The following is a 22,830-nucleotide window of genomic DNA, read 5'->3' as shown; positions in this document are numbered from 1 at the left end:
CACATGCTGCGGAGCAGCTAAGTCCGTGCGCCACAACGACTGAGCCTGCACTCTAGAGCCCGAGAAATACTGCTTTACACAGTATATTTCAACATTTTCCAAATTCCATTCATTCAGGTATCATCTCATCTCCATGATTTGTGTCAACTACCATCCATTCTATTAAGACTTTGATTCTCACTTTTTTTGACTTTAATAAGTTTATCTGAAAAAGAAACTTGTGGGAATTTCCTGGCAGTCCCGTGGTTACGAGGCTATGCTTTCACTGCCGGGTTCAATCCCTGGTGGGGGAACTAAGATCTCACAAGCTGCAGGGCGTGGCCCCAAAAAAGAAAGAAACTTGTATGTTGATTCCATAAGTGGAAGACTAGTATAGGTTGTCATAAAATGAAAACCATAAAAGGGAGGGTGGGAGGGAGGGAGACGCAAGAGGGAAGAGATATGGGAACATATGTATATGTATAACTGATTCACTTTGTCATACAGCAGAAACTAACACACCATTGTAAAGCAATTATACTCCAATAAAGATGTTAAAAAAAAAGAAAACCATAAAAAAATTTTTTAAGCATTACAACTAAATTAAAAAAATATCTGTCCATGTACCTTTAATATTAACGTTGGTAAATGAAAGAAAAAACATAAAGCTTTTAGAGGAAAATATAGAGCGATATTTTCAGGACCTGAGGGTAGGCAAAAGTTTCTTAGGTCACAGAAAGCAAAATCACAAAAGAAAATTAGGTAAGTTGGATTTCCTTAAAATTTCAAACTTCTGCTCATCAAAGACACAATTAAGAAAATACAAGGACTTCCCTGGTGGCACAGCGGTTAAGAATCTGCCTGTCAACGCAGAGGACACGGGTTCGATCCCTGGTCTGGGAAGATCTCACATGCCATGGAGCAACTAAGCCTGTGAGCCACAACTACTGAGCCCGTGTGCCATAGCTACCGAAGCCCACGTGCCAAGAGCCCGTGCTCCTTAACAAGAGAAGCCACCGCCATGAGAAGCCCACACACTACAACGAAGAGTAGCCCCTGCTTGCTGCAACTAGAGAAAGCCTGCGTGCAGCAACAAAGACCCAACACAGCCAAAAGTAAAAGTAAGTAACTTTTTTAAAAATTAAAAAAAAAAAGAAAATACATAAACACGCTACAGATTGGGAGAAAATATTTGCAAAACATCTACCTGACAAAGGACTTCTATCTAGGGTATGCAAAGCATTCCTACAATGCAATAACAGAAGACAACTAACCCAATTTTAAAAAGACAGAAGTGACACTTCATAAAAGAAGATATTAGACAATAAGAACAGGGAAACAGTGAATGGTTTATTCACTGACTCTATAAACATTCACTGAATATTAAATATGTGCTCCATGAACAGAACAACTGTGCTCCTGAGGGCCTCACTGCTGGGAGGGGAGGCGACTAAACAGATTCATCAAATACAGTGTAATGAGTGTTATCACACAGATAATAGCTTTTCACGTATGTATACATACACAAACACCTATGTATACATCTACATGTATAGACGTATGTAACATATATTAGTAATATATAACAATAATGCAATATGTAATAAATACTAACATATAATACATTACTAACATATAATATATATTATATAGTCACAGGTTTGAATACAGATTTATATTTATGAAGATTTTTGTGTGCCACTAAGGGTAAGGGCCCTTCATGCCTGCCTTGAACATTTATTCAACATTTCCTGAGCACATTAACTAAACCTGAATGAGTACGTGCTAAGTCATGTAAGGAAATAAAACATTCATATATGATTCCATTTATATGACATTGAAGAACAGCAAAAACCTATAGAAATAATAATAGCAGTCATCTTTGGCACTATTTTGATTGGGATGGAGCTCAGGGGAAAATCGTTTCCTGCTGAAATGTTCGAAAAAATCTTGACTTGGGTGATTGCATACACTTATTTGTGTTTGTGGTAGGAAGTTATACCTCAATAAGAAGTTTAAAAAGACACATCAGGCAAGCTCATGCCTTAAAGGACATTGCAACCTAGTCGCCAAAAATAAGGTACGTTGAAACTAACTACAGCAGAAGGTAAGGTATGTTAAAAGTGATGGATCTAGGGGACAGTGTGGCTCAGGGGTAGAGGCATGGCCTCCACACCAGGAGGTCTTGGATTTGAAACCAGCCTCGTGAACTTGGGCCAGTCACTTCATTGCTGTGAGTTCACTCCTGGGAACCCATTAAAGCAGCGGTCCCCAACCTTTTTGGCACCAGGGACGGGTTTCATGGAAGACAACTCTTCCACCGACAAGGGCGGGGTGGGCGGTGGTTCAGGAGGTAACGCCAGCAATGGGGAGCAGCGGACAAAGCTCCACTCGCTTACCTGCCGCTCACCGCCTGCTGTGCGTCCCGGGGCTTGGGGACCCCTGCATTAGAGCTTCCCTGCTCTATAAAATGTGAATCATCGTATTTCCCTGCCAGGATTGTAGGGAGGATCAGACGAAATCCCTTATGTAAGTCTCTTACCACAGGGCCTGGCACTCATTTGTATTCAGCGAGTCTCAGCTTGTATTATTGTTACATACAATCATTCCTAACAACTCTCACAACATGGTGAGAATAAGTTCTCACAGCCACAGTAGCCCACACGCAGCAAGTGAACCTTTCTCTATCGGTCCACTTTTCAACTGGACCTCTGTTGAACCCTTGTTCTGCCACGTGGCAGAAAATAAAATCTCAGTTCCTGGTTTTCTCAGTTATTTCAGGGTTGAGCTTGGTCCTTTCGTGGTTTCTGCTTCCCAGATCGGGAGGTGGGTTAGGTTGTGCACTGAGGAAGTGGCCAGTCCATGCCAGCATCCAGGGGATCTACCTTGTTCCATCAGAATCCTGTCCTGAGGGGCCTGGCAATGTCACCCCTCACACTGGCACTCACCCCCCAACCCCAGGCTCCAGCCTCTACTGCATACATTACCACCACGTTGAAAGAGGCAGGCGTGTTTTAGCATGGCAGCAGCTAAATGCTCTCATCATTTAAAATAGACAGTAGATACTTTAAAATAATTTTAGGGAAATGCTAGGTCCTGCAAAGCCTCTAGCCAAGTGCTCACCAATGTGGGACACTTCCCAGGTCTAAGTTCTCAATTGCTATTTGATCACCTTCCTTTTGCCACTAATATCTCTCTGGCTGCCCAAGGATTCCGTCCTCCAAAACCAACTAACAAGAGAGTTGGAACAAAATAAAATCAAAAGCTGGATTAGCATATCATTAATAAAGGACTTCATTTTCCACATAACAGAATCAAAAGAATGAGTGGAGCATGGCAGGTGCAGGGAGGTAAGGAGAGAGGGGGAAAATGACAATAGCAATAAAAGTTACATTTATTACATGCTAGCTGCTGTACTGAGGCTTTTTTTTAATAATGGGATTTTTTTTTACTTTTGATATTGTCTCACATAATTTTTTTCTTTAATGGGAAGCAACAGCAGATGGGGAAGGAAATATCCCACTTCTCTTACCAGAAATCAGCCCTGTGCTACTTAGTTCAAAGCAGGATTTCCCCCTTGGTCATGAAGTTCTCATAAATTAGCTCAGTGAATCCTCACAGCAACCCAACAAGGAAGCCCCACAATCATCTTCACTGGAAAGATGAGCGCATAGTTTTGTTTTTTTTTTAATAATGCACTTTTTTTTTAAAAAAAGTCTTTATTGAATTTGTTACAATAGTGCTGTTTTTTATGTTTTGGTCTTTTGGCCATGAGGCATGTGGCATCTTAGTTCCCCGACCAGGGATCGAACCCACACCCCCTGCATTGGAAGGCGAAGTCTTAACCACTGGACCACCAAGGAAGTCCCACAAGATGAGTGCATGGAGTTTTACGTGTGAGAGATACACGGCTCTTGTTGAAGCCACCATTGTTTTGGGTCTCTGCACTGCACCCTCACATCTAATACAGTTTGGTATGGTCATTGGCTGTCTTGGTTTTGCTACCCAGGCCTATCTCCTCCTCCACAGCCATCACTATTTTTTTTTTATGTATGTATATTTTATTTGTTTGTTTTTGGTTGCATTGGGTCTTAGTTGTGGCACATGGGCTTCTCTCTAGTTGTGGTACGCAGGCTCATTTGCTCCGTGGCATGTGGGATTTTAGTTTCCTGACCAGGGATTGAACCCATGTCCCCTGCATTGGAAGGCGGATTCTTCACCACTGGACCACCAGGGAAGTCCCTACAGCCATCATTCATATAATGCCATTGTTAGTGTACACACAGCAGCTGTACGGCAGTCACGGAAAGAATACATCCAGTTGGGAATTTAATTCATAGATTTTTTCTTTAGAGGACAGCAAAATTGAGGAGAAGGTACAGATCTCCCAAACACCCCTTTGCACCCACGCTCACTACCCGCCCGATGAACAACATCGCCCCCAGAGTGGTCCATGCGTTACATTTGATGAACTATATTAACACATCATGATCACCCAAATCCACAGTTTACGTCAGGGTTCACTGTTCGTGCTGTACATCCTATAGGTTTGAACAAATGTATAATGACATGTATCCACTATTATAATATCATACACAGTATTGTCACTGCCCTAAACATCCTCTGTGCTCCGGTTTTTCATCCATCCCCTTGTCCCCCAACCTCCGACCATCACTGATCTTTATACTGTCTCCATAGTTTTGTCCTTTCCAGCATGTCATATAGTTGGAATGATTGGCTGGGATTTTATTTATTTATTTATTTATTTATTTATTTATTTATTTATTTATTTATTTATTTTTGGCTCTGTTGGGTCTTCGTTGCTGCCCATGGGCTTTCGCTAGTTGTGGCGAGCGGGGGCTGCTCTTCATTGCAGTGCACAGACTTCTCATTGCAGTGGCTTCTCTTGTTGCAGAGCACAGGCTCTAGGTGCATGGGCTTCAGTAGTTGTGGCACATGGGCTCAGTAGTTGTGGCACACGGGCTTAGTTGCTCCGTGGCATGTGGGATCTTCCCGGACCAGGGCTTGAACCCATGTCCCCTGCATTGGCAGGCAGATTCTTAACCACTGTACCACCAGGGAAGTCCGGGTGGGAATTTTTTTTTTTTTTTTTTTTTTGTGGTACGCGGGCCTCTCACTGTTGTGGCCTCTCCCGTTGCGGAGCACAGGCTCTGGACACGCAGGCTCAGCGGCCATGGCTCACGGGCCCAGCCGCTCTGCGGCATGTGGGATCTTCCCAGACCGGGGCACGAACCCGTGTCCCCTGCATCGGCAGGCGGACTCTCAACCAGTGCGCCACCAGAGAAGCCCCAGGTGGGATTTTTAAAGAGACTTTGAGTAGCTATTTTTGGAGGTGGCGGGGGTTCAAGGAAGTAATGGGGATACCAAGGCCCCCAGGGACTACTGCCTTGAGAAGTCATTACTACCTGCGGGCCTGAAGATGTTACCAGAGCCTGGTTGAAAGTTAGCACCATGGAGAGGGGCTGTCCAAGGGAGGATGAGGTCACAGAGGGATATAGCCATGGCCCAAACCGAGCCAAGTCAGGAGGAATAAATATCCAGACCTTTCTCTCTCCTCCACCCTCAAGCCTCTAGCTGGTGCCTCCCATGGGCCAATCAGAAGCCAGAGGGCAAGATGACTTAGGTGACAAACACAGTCCATAGGGCTTCGCTTCCCAGGGTGCAGAGCAGGGTCTAGAAGGGTGGAGAAAAGGCTTGGGGGCAAATGGAGGATCACCCACCCAATGGGTAATTCTCTTCACTTCACTATCAGTCAAGTCTTAAACCGTCTGTTCCCCAGTAAAAATTTAATTCACTTTGTGAGTACCACTGGCAAAGGAGGAAGCATATTCCTATAAAGAAACTGTGTCCATTTTTAGATACTCTCTAGTATGTAGACTTTCTATAGAAAACCGTATTTTTTTAAGAGGACAATTTTTACATTAAAAACAGAAGCCAGTGAACCTGTTCATCTCCTCAGTTAATCAAGAGTTCAGTGTGCCTTTGTATGAAGACAAACTGCAGCCCTTTGGACATTTCTGCCAGTTCTATTTAGAAGAAGAACCAAATGAAGTTAGCAAAAAGCGAGGATTGAGGAACTATAGGACGAATGCTTTTTTTTTTTTCTCCTTTTTGACCAGAAGTGACAACAGAGGAGCAGGAACAGGGGGAATTTTCTGCCACTGGACATACCTGTTATATTGTTGGATCACAGACTCCTTTTTTAAAAAATATATATATTTATTTATTTTTGGCTATGTTGGGTCTTCGTTGCTGCGTGCAGGCTTTCTGTAGTTGCAGCGAGCGGGGGCTACTCCTCATTGTGGTGCGCAAGCTTCTTGTTGTGGTGGCTTCTCTTGTTGCGGAGCACGGGCTCTAGAGCGCAGGCTCAGTAGTTGTGGCACACGGGCTTGGTTGCTCCGCGGCATGTGGGATCTTCCCGGACCAGGGCTCGAATCCGTGTCCCCTGCATTGGCAGGCGGATTCTTAATCGCTGTGCCACCAGGGAAGCCCCCCAGACTCTTAACAATGAAAAAGACCTTAAAAATCATCTAGTCCTGTGTTTTTCAAGGCTTTTTAGTTGTGAGGCCCCTTGCTTAGGCACTTACATGGAAACCCATTAAGTGGAAGAATTTTCCTTCACAGGGTCTGGTACTGTGCTTTGCACTTGGCCAGGATTACCTCATTTCATCCTGTCTACAGCCTTAAGAGGGAGGTTCTTCCTTTTGTACATTGACAGAGAAAGATGCCAAGGGTCAGAGACAAGCAAGGGCACATTGCCAGTGGCTGTAGCAGGTGGGATTCGACGTCAGGATTCCTGACTCCACAGCCCGTGTCTCTGCTTCCACATAAAGGCAGAGGTGATTTAGTTAAAGCAGAGTGTAGGTTTTCAGAGCTTGCCTCATTCTCCCCTTAACCCTGACCTTACCCTTGGCCACCTGGGACACTGTTTAAAAAATACCCATTGAGTCTAACACTTGATAATTTAATCGGTTAAACTGACTACCATCAACCCCAATATATGGAAAAACAGTCCCATACTTCTCAAATACACCCTAGCTCTTATTTTCCCTCCTCTTCAAAGTACTTAGATATAATTTTCCCTGTCATCAATATGTACATGCAATTTAATCCTTGGCTTCTTTTAACCTAAATCTATTTTCTATAAAAATTCTCATGTATAGGGGCTTCCATGGTGGCACAGTGTTTAAGAGTCCGCCTGCCGATGCAGGGGACATGGGTTCGTGCTCCAGTCTGGGAAGATCCCACATGCCGCGGAGCGGCTGGGCCCGTGAGCCATGGCCGCTGAGCCTGCGCGTCCAGAGCCTGTGCTCCACAACGGGAGAGGCCACAGCAGTGAGAGGGCCGCATACCGCAAAAAAAAAAAAAATTCTCATGTATAAATCCAGACATTGGACTTACCAATTTAAACAGCTGTTTATCATTTTTATAGAATACTCCATAACAGAACTTCCTGCCCCGTATTCCATGGAAGCCTGGTTCCTGATGATATTAATAGGTGTCTGCAATAAGAAGGGGTTTTTACCAGTTTTTATATTTATATGAAAAATACATGTATTTTTTGACAAGTTTGGAAAATGATACACATGCTCTCCTGAACATCACATGCACATTAGAAAATTAAAGATGATAAAAAGTCATGTAAGGACTTCCCTTGTGGCACAGTGGTTAAGAATCCACCTGCCAATGCAGGGGACACAGGTTCAAGCCCTGGTCCAGGAAGATCCCACATGCCGCGGAGCAACTAAGCCCGTGCACCACAACTACTGAGCCTGCGCTCTAGAGCCCATGAGCCACAACCACTGAAGCCCGTGAGCCTATAGCCCAGGCTCCGCAACAAGAGAAGCCACCGCAATAAGAAGCCCGTGCACCGCAACTAAGAGTAGCTCCCGCTCGCCGCAACTACAGAAAGCCCGCACACAGCCATGAAAACCCAATGCAGCCAAAAATAAATAAATAAATTTATTTTTTTTTAAAGCCATGTAAGAGAGCAACGGACATGATTAGGCTTAGCAAATGGATTTGATCATAAAATCCTTTTGTAAAAACCTCTATGGAGCAAATCCACTGCTCTACAGATCCACCGGATGGAACCTTGCCCTGTACCAGGTTTGCTTGGTCCTTTCTCAGTGAGTGTGGGACCCCTACTTTACAGACAAGGAAGGTAGATTTTCAAGTCACCCATCTGGCTGGCAACACCAATTAGGATCGTAGCTCAGGTCTCCTAATAACTTTTATAGAAATCCCTGTGATCAAACTGTCTGGGCTCTTAAAGATGGACACATATTCTGATATTTCACAACTGATGGAGAGCAAGCCAGCACACCTCCTAGGCCCTACGGTCACCTCACGTGGCCTGGTAACCTGGTGGCCCAAGGCCTCTTAAAAGGAGAATAGTTATTGGCTGAGGATGGCTCAGCTTTGCCTCCAAATCCTAAGGTTCTCCGCTGGGAGGCACCTGGAGGGGGCATACCAGTGGCTCGGAACAGTTTCCCTCTGCTGAGGCGCTGCAAGCACCACCCGGCAGCAGCCTGATCCCACGGCACAGTCTTCTTGTGTTCTAGGCCCTGCAGAAAACTGGTGGATTTGGGGGTTACACAATAAGCGGGTTAGGAATAAAAGTGTGGGCTCTGGGACTTCCCTGGTGGCGCAGTGGTTAAGAATCCACCTGCCAATGCAGGGGACATGGGTTCGATCTCTGGTCCGGGAAGATCCCACATGCTGCGGAGCAACTAAGCCCATGCGCCACAACTCCTGAACCTGTGCTCTGGAGCCCGAGTGCCGCAACTACTGAAGCCCATGCGCTCTAGGGCCCACGAGCCACAACTACTGAGCCCGAGTGCTGCAATTACTGAAGTCTGCGTGCCTAGAGCCCAGGCTCCACAACGAGAGAGAAGCCACCACAATGAGAAGCCAGTGCACCGCCATGAAGGATAGCCCCTGCTCGCCACAACTAGAGAAAGCCCGTGCACAGCAATGAAGACCTAACGCAGTCAAAAAAAAAAAAAAAGAAAAAAAAAAAAGAAAGTGTGGGCTCTGGCATGGAGCCCTGAACAATGTGCTTGCTAAGGACAAAGTGAATATGGGGTGGGTAGAGGAAGGCAGTGGTCATAAATATCCACTATGACCACACGATCAGTCGCAGAAACCAGGACCGTGATAGCTGTGCGCATTCTTCCTTATTTGACATGAATATATTTGCTTATACACAAACCAGTTTTCCCCCTCTTTCATTGCTCTAGCCTCTAGAATAAGATGTGTTAATAGTAGTTAACCTCATATTTCATTATTTAAGCTACGGGATATCAAAGGGACATTGACTTACCTAGAAAAGAAATCACCAATAAATGGACTTTGGACAGGTTCAACATGTTTCTGGATGTATGAGACAAATTGTATTATGCCTCTAATTGGTTAAACTGCCACCTATCAGAGAAGTACTGGGTATGAGATGGGAAAGAGGTGCGAAGGAGTGTAATTCAGCCAGTACTCATAGGAACTTAGAAATAATACTGCATTTGTCCATGCAACGTAATTCAGCATCCTTGAAAAGTAAGTGTGCCCATAAGGTTCAAGGAAATTGATGCCTTTGCACTGGAGGATAAATAACCAAATGCCACCCGGGGGGACTCACGCTCTCCCAGGCTTCTTAGAACTTACAAGCAGCAGAGACTTTTTGTTGATACCAAGAGATGATGGGGGAGGCTCTGTGCAGAAATGATTTTTGGTGCCAGGTGACTCATTTTTAAACAACTTCCACATTCGGCAGATGGTGATGATGCCAGCGCTTAACGACAGAGCTGGTAAATCAGGACGGCATGTTTCCACACTTCTCAGATGCTTATTTCTAAACAGTATGGAAAAACCACATCTTTGGGTACCTCTCTCTGCAGTGACTCATGTAGTCTAAGCAAGGCTGCCACCTCTGGAGTCCATGCTGCCCTCCTGTTAGAATCCGGCAATGGACCACACTGATTAGAGTACGGAAAAAGGATCCGGACACTCATTTTTCAGATGCTGAAAACATCAGGCCACATAATACACTTACCACAGACATTTTCTGTCTTGATCATTTCTCACACGAACACTGTCCTATTGAAAGGACCTTAACCCTCATCAAATTCCCATGTATTCCAGACAAATTAAATCATGTAACCATAGAACCTATGGGGTAGAAGGAACTTATACTCATTGAGACCAGGGCAGAAATAACTAACTTTTTATCAAATATTTCATGCTCCCCCTCCCACGCAGAAGAGTTGTGGCTGAAACATGGCTGCCCAGGGAGGCAATACCTTTCTCAATGCCTTTCATTTGTGCAAGGGCGTGTGACTGGTATTGGCCAATATAAAGTGAGCAGATGTGATGTGTGCCACTTCTGGCCAAAGCAGTTAAGAAGAGAGTGTGTCACGTCTTCTCTCTCCCCTTCCTCCTGGACACAGAGGTCTCTAAGCCTTCAAGGGATGGCAGAGCCATGAGATGAGACATACTTGGGTCCCTGAATCACCATATGGGTCCCTGAATCACCACCAGGACGATCTTCATCAGATTGTTATGTGAGTAACAAATACATTTTTACTGTGTTAAGACTCTGAAATCAGGGGCTTAATCATTCTTGTAGCTAGCATTTCCCTAATTAATACAGAGTCCAACTTCCATCTTCCTCTCTCTATCCAGTGTTTTAATTCTCTTTACAACTCCTCATGGAGATATTACCAGGAATACCAAGAAGCAGTTTGTACAATGGCCGAGACTATGCACCCTGGTATCAGGCAGACTAGGTTTTTAATTCCATTTTCTATACTAATCTAGCTATGTGTTCTTGACCAAGCCAATTAACTTCTCAGAGCCTTGGTTTCCTCATCTGTAAAATGCACATAATAATAGTACTTATATCATAATATTGTTGAGAGAAGTAAAGGAGCCCATCCACATAAGGCACTAAGTATTTAAGAAATGAAGGCTTTTGTTCTTCCTGGCATTACCCTACAGGTGGTCATGCAACACACGCTGGTGACACTATTAAAGAGATCAACGGGCAGCTTTTTGTTGCACTGCCACTTTCCAGAGGGCCAGAGGAACTTAGGCATACAAGCAGCTTCCTTACTTAGGTACCAGGACCTTAGAAAATTGGGTGAGGCGATCCAATAGAAACACAGGTCCTAGGAGACTCGGGTACCAGGAACCCAGAAGGAATAAGCATCAAAATCTCTGGGCACTAACACATCTTACCAACACTCAGGGTCCTTCTGTAAAGAGGAGATGGGAGCTGTTGTTTTCCAGATGTACACGTGAAGTCATGTGGGAGACGCGAGTGGATAGACCCAGTGTAGGTCTATCGCTGACCGGGCCTCAGGAAATGGAGCCCTCCCCCACGGTCGCTAAGGGAACCCCAGAGATGCTCTCAGGTGACATGAAGAAGGGGGAGCCCCAGCACCAGAAGAAGGCTTGGGAGGAACGCTGCTGGGAGCGCATGAGGGAGATGGAAGACAAGGGCCAGGGCGGGCGGCCAGAAGCCTGTGCTCCGCAAGAGAATCAGCAGTTTCCTGCCTCTGATTCCTGTACCTGCTCCGCCGGCTCCGCTTTGGGCCAGGGCACCCTCTCCCTTTGCTCTCTTAGCAGAAGTGCAGAGCGCCTTGTAGACTTCCTGCTGACCCCTCTGTCACCCGCTGCCCCAGGGCAGTCCTCCTTTGGCAACAGGAGTCTGAAACAAGACTCACCCTTTCCTTCCTTTGCCCAGATGCTAAGGGTTGGAAAACCAATGCAAGATGTTTGGCTCAAAACCACTCCAAAGAAAGATGAGAACAGCCTGCTTCCTGCCGCCCCTCTGGACAGCAATCGGGAGAGTGATAACTCAGACTCTGCCCTGTGCCCACTTCCAAGATCCCTCCAGCCAAGCCACCGAAGAGGCTTCACGACACTGGACCCACCAACAACTTCAAGAGCCCTCTCTGAAGAGCAAGAAGGACAGACAAGGAAAAGCAGAAAGAGAAGCTCCCATGCAGCACCCCGGGCATCTGCACCGAGGGACACCACTGGCTCAGGCTACCTTCTCCCTCTGAGTGTCTTTCGGTCACGCGTTTGTATCGCTGCTGCAGTTTTCAAGTATTTGGATTTGAACAGATGAGGGAAGGCTTTCCGCCACAGGAGGGAGAACCAAGAAAATTTCAAATATGATGCATTTTCCAGATTCCTGTCTTTATACCAAAATAAAGTATTGATATTCATGAAGGCAAGCAAGAAAGGAGGGAGGGAGGGAAGGAAAGAGAAGCAGCCCTTCAGAGTAAATCATAATTTATCTTGTGCTTACCTCGTAGTCTGGTTTTCAGCACCCCCAACACTGATGACCTGGAAGAAAATGGAGTCATGCAACAGTGCGTAAGTGACCTGTCCCCCCAAAACACACATCGGAAGCAGCCCATTCCAGCTCCGGATGATGGGACTGAATACTTTCCTTTATACTGAGACAAAATAGTTCTGCCTCTATTTCTCATCCCTGGTCCTCTCTCCTGTCTTGGGTCCACGTGGAACAAGTCTAAATTTTCTTTTGCATGTAAAAGTCCACAGTGAAGCTCTGTCCATATGAGAGCGGAGAGAGGGGGCAGTCTTCTTGAGGATTAGCTCTCCATGGGGAGCCTTCACCTTTGCAGCAGTAACAGGCAAAGTCTTTCATGGGTTTTTTTTGAGGGATGCTAAAGGACTCTGAACCCCAAGTCATCCTTCCAAATTCCAGTCTTGACTTAACTCTTTTACTGCCCCCTCTTCTTCCTCAATGACCCCTAATATGGCACAGAGGCTGCAGGAAACAGGACCAGGATAGATACGTTTGGAGGTCAGAGCATGAGATGTTATCCAGTTTGTATTGGGGAGCAGAAAGAGAGACCCCAAAATACTGGAGATGCTTATATCCAGTCAGCACAGGCCACAGCTACTCATTTTTCATCATCACCAAGGCCCCACGGGTGAGACAGGAACAGGAAGTCAGAAACACCTCCCTCTACCAATCCTGTCCCAACATGTCTCACCAGCCCAGGTTTCCCTAATACCCTCCCCTCTGTCTTCTTTTCTAAAACGATCTTTCAAGATGTTGGTGGAGATAAGAGGAAAGATTTGAGAGAAGAGAAAGGAGGGGGCATGGGCTTTTTATTCAAGAATTTAAACCCGGGCTTCCCTGGTGGTGCAGTGGTTGAGAGTCTGCCTGCCGATGCAGGGGATGCAGGTTCGTGCCCCGGTCTGGGAAGATCCCACATGCCGCAGAGCGGCTGCGCCCGTGAGCCATGGCCGCTGAGCCTGCGCATCCGGAGGCTGTGCTCCGCAACAGGAGAGGGCACAACAGTGAGAGGCCCGCGTACCGCCAAAAAAAAAAAATAATAATAATAATAATTTAAACCCCTTAAAATCTGCCTATTCCGAATTCTCCTCAGAGATAACTTACTCTTCTGATTTTCTCAGCCTTCTACTCCTATCTTCCCAAGTTGACAAATATTGTTTGCCCATGCGACACCCTTTTCCTTCCTCCTGGTCAGAGCTTTCTGAGTTTCCTCTGAGGAGGCACCCTCCTTGGTCCACGCGGTTCATTCGACTGACTGCCCACAACTCACCATTGCAGGGACGAATGGAAGACCAAGACCTGACCGAGCAGAGTCATGGTGATTGGCTTGGGGACAAAAATGGGATGGGAGGCAGTCCAATGAGAGTCTACACTGTGGATTTTGCTGGAACTATTGGAAAGGATGTGCTGAGATTGCTAAGCCAATAGGATTTAAACCTGGAGCTGCAGACAGCCATCATCACCTGCTCTTGAGGAAGGCCTGCAGAGCATGAAGCTAACACTAAGGGGTGAGGGACCAAGAGGTGAAGAGACACAGGCTTTGGCTTATGGCTGTTTGAGTTGAGTTTGTCTCTTGCGTCCAAAATTACTCAGAATTCTGAGTAATACTTGACCCCGGTGGCTCTGAAACTTTTTGGTCTCAGAATCTCTTTGCAATTTAAAAGTTTATTGATGACCCCAAAGAGCTTTTACTTGTGTGAATTATTTTTATTGATATTTATCATATTAGAAATTAAAATTGAGAAATTTTATAGCTGTCAATAAAACTCACAATGAACTCATTTCGTGTTAGTATAAACAACATATTTTTATGAAAAATAACTACACTTTCCAATAGAATATATTCAGTGAGAAGCATGCCCTTGTTTCACATTTTTTCAATTGTCTTGCAATACAACATAGCTGAATTCTCATATATGTTTCTGCAGAATGACATTGCCATATGTTCTTTGGTTAAAGCATGTGAAGAAAACCTGGCCTCACAGAGATATGTATTGTTAAAAAAGACAGATTTTACAAGGCTTTTCAGAGAGTTGTGGGTATTCTTTTTTGGTATTTTCCCAAAACTTGACAAGTGGTAGTCTCTTAAAAGTTTGTTACAATGTGGAATCTGAAACTATAAAAGGAGCTTTTCATATTCTATATACTCATAAAAAATGAGGGTGATAAAACACAAAATAATATCTTAGAATTAACAGGAATATAGTTTTGATCTCGTGCATCCCCTGAAAGGTTTTTAGGGACCTCCAGGGGTCCCTGGACCACACTTTGAGAACTACTGCTCCACCCTAAGCCTCATCAACTCTGACTCTCTCTGGGTGTATTTTTCTCATTTGAACTTCTTCTTATTCCTTTTTTCTTTTTCTGGCCATGCCGTGCGGCTTGTGGGATCTTAGTTCCCTAACCAGGGATTGAACCTGGGCCCAGGCAGTGAGAGTGCCGAGTCCTACCCACTGGACCGCCAGGGAAATCCCTAATTTAAACTTCTAATCTGAAGAAAAGGGAACTGATTTGGCTCATTCAATTACCCTTCAAGAAGAAATTCTGTATTAAGTTTTTCAACTAACAGTGCTGAGTGCTCCCCATGCTCCGGGCACCGTGGTGGGAGCTGGGAGTACAGTGAAGAGCAGAACGGAACGGGACCCTACCCTCACGTGGCCGGTAGCCGAGCGTGGCTCCCAGACATCAATCCTAACATAGATTTACAAACTGGGGTAAGTTATGTGAAGGAAACTACAAAAAGTCAGGGAGTGGTAAGGAAGTTCCTCAAAGAAGCGACTTTTAAAAGATAAAAGGATGGGGCTTCCCTGGTGGCCACTGAGGCCATGGCCACTGAGCCTGCGCGTCCGGAGCCTGTGCTCCGCAACGGGAGAGGCCACAACAGTGAGAGGCCCTCGTACCGCAAAAAAAAAAAAAAAAGATAAAAGGATAAGTAGTCATTCTAGGACGGTAGAGGAGAGGCATGGGGAGGGGCGAATGCCTCTGGCTCCAGGCCGAGGCAGTTCCATGTGATACGTCTTAGCGAAGGAGAAGCTGCAGGAAGCCAGCATCCCTGGAAAGTGAAGGTAGGGACCACATTGCAGGAGAGTCTGGAGAGGTAGACAGGAGGATCTGTTAGACACGGTGCTTGCAAAATGCCATCTCATTGGCTGCTGGCCTGCCTACAGAGGAGTGCCTTTGAGTCTGACACCTGCCCCTGGTCCAGGCAGCTGGAGCCAAGATGCAGGGTCATGTGGTGGCCCAAGCATCAGGGACCACTGGGAAGGGGTTGTGGGAGTACAGCAAGCACTCCCAGAAGACTCATGATCCCCTCTAAAAACCATATTCCATCTCTCAGGGCTTCACTGTTGCCCGACGCACAGCCGTCCTCTGATTTGGAAGCCTTGAAGATCTTCTGCATTTGCTGGTCACCCATGCTTGATTTTCAGTAGGGACATTGTCACAGGTGGGGCTCCCGAGAGACAGATTCAGAGATGGAGATTAGCAGCTGGATGACTATTAGGTCTTGGAGACAAGACTTGTGAAAGAGAAGGGACAGAAGCAGGATTGGACAGAGGGACAAGCTGACCCGCAAGGCACTCTCAACAAAGGTCTCAGCTAATCTCATGGGCAGCTCTGAGGCTGAGCTGGCCCTCCTGAATTGTCTCAATTTGCAGCAGGAGGGTCAGCTTTACACCCTAGCATCTCCCAGTCACTGGATATGCGTTGCTCTGGAAGGAAGCATGAACTTGGAAGGCAGCATGACCAGGCAAGGCAGTTTTCTTCAGTTAATGCAAACCCCAAAGTGGAATGACAACAGATGGCTCTCTTCCAGCATCATTCCCAAGTCCTAGGGGCATAATCCTTCTTTCCAGAAGGAGGAGCTGAGTGGTGCGTCACAGAGCCCATCACGCTCAACACTCAACAAGAATCACAGTGGCGTTTATGAGGACAGCGGAGGCCAGGGACTCAGCGGGATTGAGTTCCAGTGCTGGCTTTTCATGAATTAAACACACATGAAAACTTACGAGTTGGTGAGCTGGTTGCACCCTGCCTGTCTCTCCACCTTGTCTCATAACCATTCTCCCTCATCCATCTACTCCATCAACCCTCCAAGCTCATTTCTTCCTTGGGGCCTTTGTACTGTCGATAAGAATTATCTCATCTGTGTGCTCAACTAGAAGATATGTTCCGTGGGCATAGAAACTGTGTTCTTCATCTTTGTGTCTTCAGAACTTAGAACACAGTAGGCATAAAAACATTTGCTGGAAAAAAAATGAATGACTGGACTTCCTTGGTGGTGCAGTGGTTGGGAGTCCACTGCCAATGCAGGGGACACAGGTTTGAGCCCTGGTCCAGGAAGATCCCACATGCCACGGAGCAACCAAACCCGTGTGCCAAAGTACTGAGCCTGCGCTCTACAGCCCGCGAGCCACAACTACTGAGCCCGCGTGCCACGACTACTGAGCTCTCATGCCACAACTACTGAGCCCTCATGCCACAACTACTGAGCTCACATGCCTAGAGCCTGTGCTCCACAACAAGAGAAGCCACCGCAATGAGAAGCCCACGCACCGCAACGAAGAGTAGCCCCCGCTCACCACAACTAGAGGAAGCCCATGTGCAGCAACAAAGACCCAACGCAGCCAAAAATAAATAAATAAACTTATTTAAAACAAAAAGAATGACTGAGTACCAGGCAGAGTGGGTGTACTGGATTGCTAGGGCTGCCATAACTAAGTACCACAGACTGCGTGGCTTAAACTACAGAAGTATGTTCTCTCACAGTTCTGGAGGCTACAAGTCTGAGTGTCGGCAGGGCTGGTTTCTTTCGAGGTCTCTCTCCTTGGTTTGCAGATGGCTGTCTTCTCCCTCTGTCTTCACATGGTCTGTCCTTATTACATGTGTGGATCCAAATTTCTTCATCTTAGAAGGACACCAATCACATTGGATTAGGGCCCACCCTCATGGCCTCATTTTACCTTAGTTACCTCTTTAAAGACCCTATCTCCAAATGCAGTCACATTCTGAAGTACTGGGGGTTAGGACTTCAACATACAAATTTGGGGAGAAACAACGCAACCGAAAACATTGGGGGGACACAAAAAGGCTGTGCCGTGGGGTTTTTCTCTCAGAACAATTGCTGTCTCACATAAAAGAAGAGATGACATGACACCAGCCAGCCTTTTTTTTAGTCTTTACAATCAGGCACTGTGCTGGTGCTTTACAGGCATTAACTTATTTCTCCTCACAACCATCTGTTGAGGTAGGGAGCAATAGGCCCATTTTACTGACAAGAAGACAGAGGCTCTGAGATCTTACTTACTCAAGGTCACACGGTGGCCAAGGGGAGAAGCTAAAACTTGAACGCAGATCTCCTGACGCTAAGCTCCCACAGTTAACTATTTCTAGAGAGTGCCTCTCGTTTATCTTCACAGCTTTCCCACCCCATGATTTAAAATGCTAACACCCTGCTTCCACAGAGCCATAATTAGTTTAATTACATGGTATTCTGTGATGTCCGCGCTAAGTCACCTGTAGCCCTCTCCATGGAGACGGGAACCATCCACGAAAATAACAGAAACCCAGGTGTTGCCCTGCATTCAGGGTAGAGAAGCCTGAACAAACATTTCTTTTTGCTCCCAGCACTAAGTCTAGTGCTCCGCTCCCCTCCCTGAAACTTAAAACCAAAATCAGAACTTACTTCATTCTCTGTTTCATTAGCTTGGAATAAGCCCAAGATAAGGTTAACCAATGGACGAGTCTGAAAAAACTGCAACCAATTACCCTGAAAAATATGCTAAGCCTGAACAGATTTATTCAACGTTGCTTAGTGGGTGGCTTCACAGGACGGAGGCCAAGATGTATCATCTGCTTGGCTTTGCCTTTGATTATTCATTGACTGGCATGACTCTCTTACCATAAGCTGATACAGTCTCCCATCTCAGAGAGAGAGAGCGAAAAAAATACAAAACACCACACTGACTGATTCATTCCAAACAGAATGGTTTGGTTTTTTTTTTTTTTTGAGACAGACCTGTGGTACTAATGAACCTTCCCTGTTTTCCTTTTTAATTCAAGGCAGGAGATTAATGAAAAATTTAGTGATGGGTGTGCAGGTGGAATGTTCTACTGATGCCTCTGGGTGTATATCTGAACACACATGATAACGGGCTGTTATCGGCCATGCATCTTGGTAGATGTACTCTGAAATCATCTCATTTAACTTGCACAAGATCCCATAGGTAGGTGCTGTCATCCCCACTTGTACAGGTGAGGAAACTGACTCTTTAAAACTGTGTTGTTCAATACGGTAGTCACTACCTACAGCTGACTATTTAAACTTAAACGTAAAGTAATTACAATTTTAAAAGTCAGCTCCTCAGTTACACCAGCCGCATTTCAAGTACTCAACAGCCAGGGGTGGCTAGTGGCCACCAGATTGAACGGATCAGATGTAGAACGTTTCTAACCACACAGAAAGTGTTGTTGGACATGCTCCTCTACAGTCTAGAGGCAAGAGCCTTGCCATTTGCTTAAGCAAAGGTGAGATTCAAACCCAGCTCTCTCTGCTCCAAACCCACTATTTCACCACACCCATGGCATCTGCGGCCTCCCAGTGGGAGCCTCTTAGGTACGGAGGGCAGCAACCTTGATCCTGATTTCTTTAGTATTCCCACGGCACCTTACACTTAAACTGAAAACTTCTTTCTGCCCTGAAAGGCGTGTTGGAAAATGCCAAGAAATGACCAGCAGGTGGTGTGTGTGTCCCATGTCTCATAAAAGCGTGCCATTCCCAGGCCCTGCTAAAAAAGGACCCTGCAAAATCCAAACACTTGTTCTGTTGCAAGACAAAGGCTATAGATAAAATTGGAATTGTTCTCTCTCTTCCCTCTCTTTAAGTTCTTTTTCTTAGCACTCAGAAACTTTGCAATAAAGACGTTTAAAAAAACTGGAAAATGCAGCCACCTTCCAATGTCAGCTCCCTTGGCTTTAAATAATATCTAAATGTGGATTACTCTGAAATGTGCCTCTTCAGACAGACCCATCCCTAAAACTCTTAATGTATTTATCCAACTTCCTACTTGGTATCTCACATGGGTGTCAAAAAGGCATTTCGATATGAATTTGACCAAAAAGGAACTCTCACTTCCCTTACCCCTCTGCCTCCCAAAGTTGTTCTTCCCCCATCTTCCCTATTTCTAGAAATAGTACCACCATACACAAAGTTACTCAGGCCCAAATCCTAGCCTGCGTGCACGCACACACACACATTACATCACTTCATCAGCAAATCCTGGTGGTTCCACCTCAGGAGATCTTGAATCCATTTACTTCTCTCTGTGTCCACAACATCTCGCTCATCCAAGCTCTGTCATCCTCTCTTGCCTGGACAACTACAGTGGTTCCTAACAGGTCCCAATGCTTTGACCTTTGCTATTCTCCAACACATTCTCCAAAGACATCGTTTAAAATCAAATCAGAGGGACTTCCCTGGCGGTGCAGTGGTTAAGAATCCGCCTGCCAGTGCAGGGGACTCTGGTTTGAGCCCTGCTCCAGGAAGATCCCACATGCCGCGGAGCAACTAAGGCCATGCGCCACCAACTACTGAGCCTGCGCTCTAGAGCCTGCAAGCCACAACTACTGAGCCTGTACGCCACAACTAGGGAAGCCTCTGCGCCTAGAGCCAGCCCATGCTCCGCAACAAAGAGAAGCCACCGCCATGAGAAGCCTGCGCACCACAACGAAGAGTAGTCCCTGCTCAAAGCAACTAGAGAAAGCCCATGCACAGCAACGAAGAGACAACACAGCCAAAAATAAATAAATAAATAAATAATTTATTTTTAAAAAACAAAAAAAATCAGAGTATGTCACTCCCTTTAGAATAAAATCCAAGCTCTTATCAGGAAGTTCATGTAGGCCTACAAGACCCTACAAGGTCAGGCTCCTCCCTCCCAGGGCTTTTATGGTTGGTCACTAATCTCTCACATCTCCTGTGGTTCCTCAAGTACACCAAGCTCTCTCTTCCCTCAGGGCCTTTGCATGATCTCTGGTCTCCTTTCAGGAGTCACCTCCTCCAAGACGCCTTCCCTGATTACTCTGTCTAAAGAGACCTCTTCTTCTAGTGTTTAAACCATCACACTATTTCATCCTTCAGAACATTGACCCCAATTGTAAATGAGGTTGAACTCAAAGGTACCAGCTCCAAAGTTCCAGTACGTTTCAAAAGAGGAGGGAACAATGGCATTCAGAAGAACTCATACCTGAAGGCATATTTTCAATTAAAATCGTCCTCTTGTCTTTCTTACTTCAAAACACCTCTGGCATTCTTGCTTTGGAATTTCCTCCAGAGCCAAGCATTTGATCAGAATGTGGTTCGAAATGGGCTGCGATACAGAAAGAGGCAAAGAGCACGTTTTAGAACAGTACTGTGATATAATCTCATTTTTCAAGTGGAAGAAATACATGACACTCTCTCTCACTTTCCCTGAACACACCTCCCTCACACACGCACTCCTTCCATGGAAACACAGTTGTCCCTCCGTATCCCCGGGATACTGGTTCCAGGACCCCGGGCAGACACAAAACTTCGCGGATGCTCACTTCCTGTCTATAAAATGGCGCAAGCGCAGTCGGCTCTCCATATCCGCGGGTCCGCATGCTCGGTTCAACGCGCTCTGTGGTTGGTTGAATGCGTGGACGCGGACGCCGCAGATACGCGGATACGGAGCGTGGACTGTATTTTAAGTCTGAAAGGAGACTCGCTAAATTGTTAACAGTGTTTACAGTAAGGAGAGGAGAACTTTCAAAACGCACCATTACTCCTCTGAAACTGGGATTCCCAAGGGAGCGGATAGGGAGCCGCGGGGCTGATTTTCAGCTGGAATGCAGCAACTCGGGCTGACCCGCTGGTCACAGCCCCCGTCCCCTCTTACTGGACTGCCATGACATACCAACTTTTAAATGTTTTCACTGACACCCAGAAAACAACCCAGGTTCTGTTTACTGCCCCAGTACACACTGCTGTATTATTTAAATTCAGTATGATACGTGGGCATCGATTTAGTTCACATCACATATTTGACAAAATTCGGTTCATCTCAATACTGAGCATCTACCATTGCCGTGTACCAGTGGTGGGGTGAAGAGGCAAGGACAGATGAAACACAATGCCTGCCCCCAAATCTCACAGCCCGTGACCAAGACTATTATCACCCAGCTTGGTCGTGACAGTTTGATCTGAAAAACTGTTGGCTCTTTTCAAATATCTAGAAAATTCTCAAGGGGGCTGGGGGCGGGAAGTGCAAATAAAATCCTGCCTTGTCTCCGAAGACAGTTCCAAGAGAAGACTAGGAAAGTCTTTGGAGCAAAAATGGCCACTAAAGTAAGTCCTTGGTAGCCGAGGAAGCTTGGATGGGACGATCATTTATTTGCTGTATAAATTCTGGCACCAAAAGTAAAAAGTCATTCACATTTTCTTAAAACTATAGTCCATAGTTCCACCATAACCCCTTTTTCTTAACACAAATATTTTTGTAACATCGTCCTTCCTCTCCTGAATTGTAATTTACACCGGGTATAATCTACCTACAAAAAATTTCTAAAAATCAATATATTATTTTTTCATATAAGGGAGAAATAAAAAATACAGTTTACAGTATAATATGTATTTTATAATATGAAAGTGCTCAGATGATTCAAGAACCAGTGAGTAGTCAAATGATTGCACCTGTTTTTAATGATGATCTCTGGATTTCAGAAGAACTAGACCATATTCGACTGAACGTTGTTCACTGTTTTGCTTTATATTTGCTATTTCCAAATAAGGGCTAGAGAAGCATACACAGAATCTCCATGAATGAAACAGCTCTAAATGAAAACTGATGCAACTATGTGGCCCTGGTGACTCAGATCCCAAGTGTGATACTGCCATTAATGACATCATTTTCCAAGACGGCGGACGTCTCTCGGTAAACTGCTAGAGCCTTCCTTCCATTTACACAGTAGTAGCGTTCCTGGGAAGCGTGGTGGCTATTAAAACCATGCTGGTGTTTGTGTTTGTGTGAAAAAAAGAGTTAGGACCTATGCTCAGATAATGAAAAATAAGTTCTCACCTGTGCCAGTGGCGGGGCTTTTCAAATCTTGAGGGACACAAGACAACTCTTTGCTCCGCGGGCCTGTCTCATACTGGCCCCCAAAGCCAGGAGGATGTGAGACTTCCTCATTTCCATCCCCGCAACCCCTGCAATCCTTGTGAAAACCAAAAGCACCGTCACCAGGAAAACATCCTCTAAGGATGTGCTATCCCCTTTGAGAAACACTTCCTTGAAGTCACAACTCTTAGGAGAACTCCAGGTCTTTTGGTCACTCTTTGGGTTACTACAGCGTTACTCTGTCCCCTGTCACCCAGCTGGACATCAAAGGGTCAGCAGCAGGCAAGTGGTGGGGCCTGAGAAGAACTGCTGACAGTGATGACGGCTCTGGAAAGAACAGACCTGCTCCTGGGGAGTGAGAGGCTG

General features: G+C 45.7%; 2 long non-coding RNA genes across 2 annotated transcripts in view; one reads left to right on the top strand and one right to left on the bottom strand.

The window, feature by feature from the left end:
* The first annotated feature begins 10,388 nt into the window (after nt 1–10,388).
* On the top strand, nt 10,389–12,227 carry LOC137233142 (uncharacterized). Its single transcript, XR_010947318.1, has 2 exons — nt 10,389–10,556; nt 11,741–12,227. It is a non-coding gene; the product is annotated as an uncharacterized lncRNA (long non-coding RNA).
* Nucleotides 12,228–17,096: 4,869 nt separating this feature from the next.
* LOC137232683 (uncharacterized) overlaps nt 17,097–22,830 on the bottom strand; it is a 28,474-nt gene continuing 22,740 nt past the window's right edge. The window contains exons 2-3 of the long non-coding RNA XR_010947139.1: nt 20,575–20,697; nt 17,097–17,236 (exon numbers count right to left, since the gene is read on the bottom strand). This is a non-coding gene — a long non-coding RNA (uncharacterized lncRNA). The remainder of the gene's footprint in view (nt 17,237–20,574; nt 20,698–22,830) is intronic.

Source organism: Pseudorca crassidens, chromosome 10, assembly GCF_039906515.1.
Source record: "Pseudorca crassidens isolate mPseCra1 chromosome 10, mPseCra1.hap1, whole genome shotgun sequence".
NCBI classification, from domain to species: domain Eukaryota; kingdom Metazoa; phylum Chordata; class Mammalia; order Artiodactyla; family Delphinidae; genus Pseudorca; species Pseudorca crassidens.
Note: the sequence above shows the minus strand (reverse complement) of the source record. Positions and strands in the feature narration are given on the sequence as shown.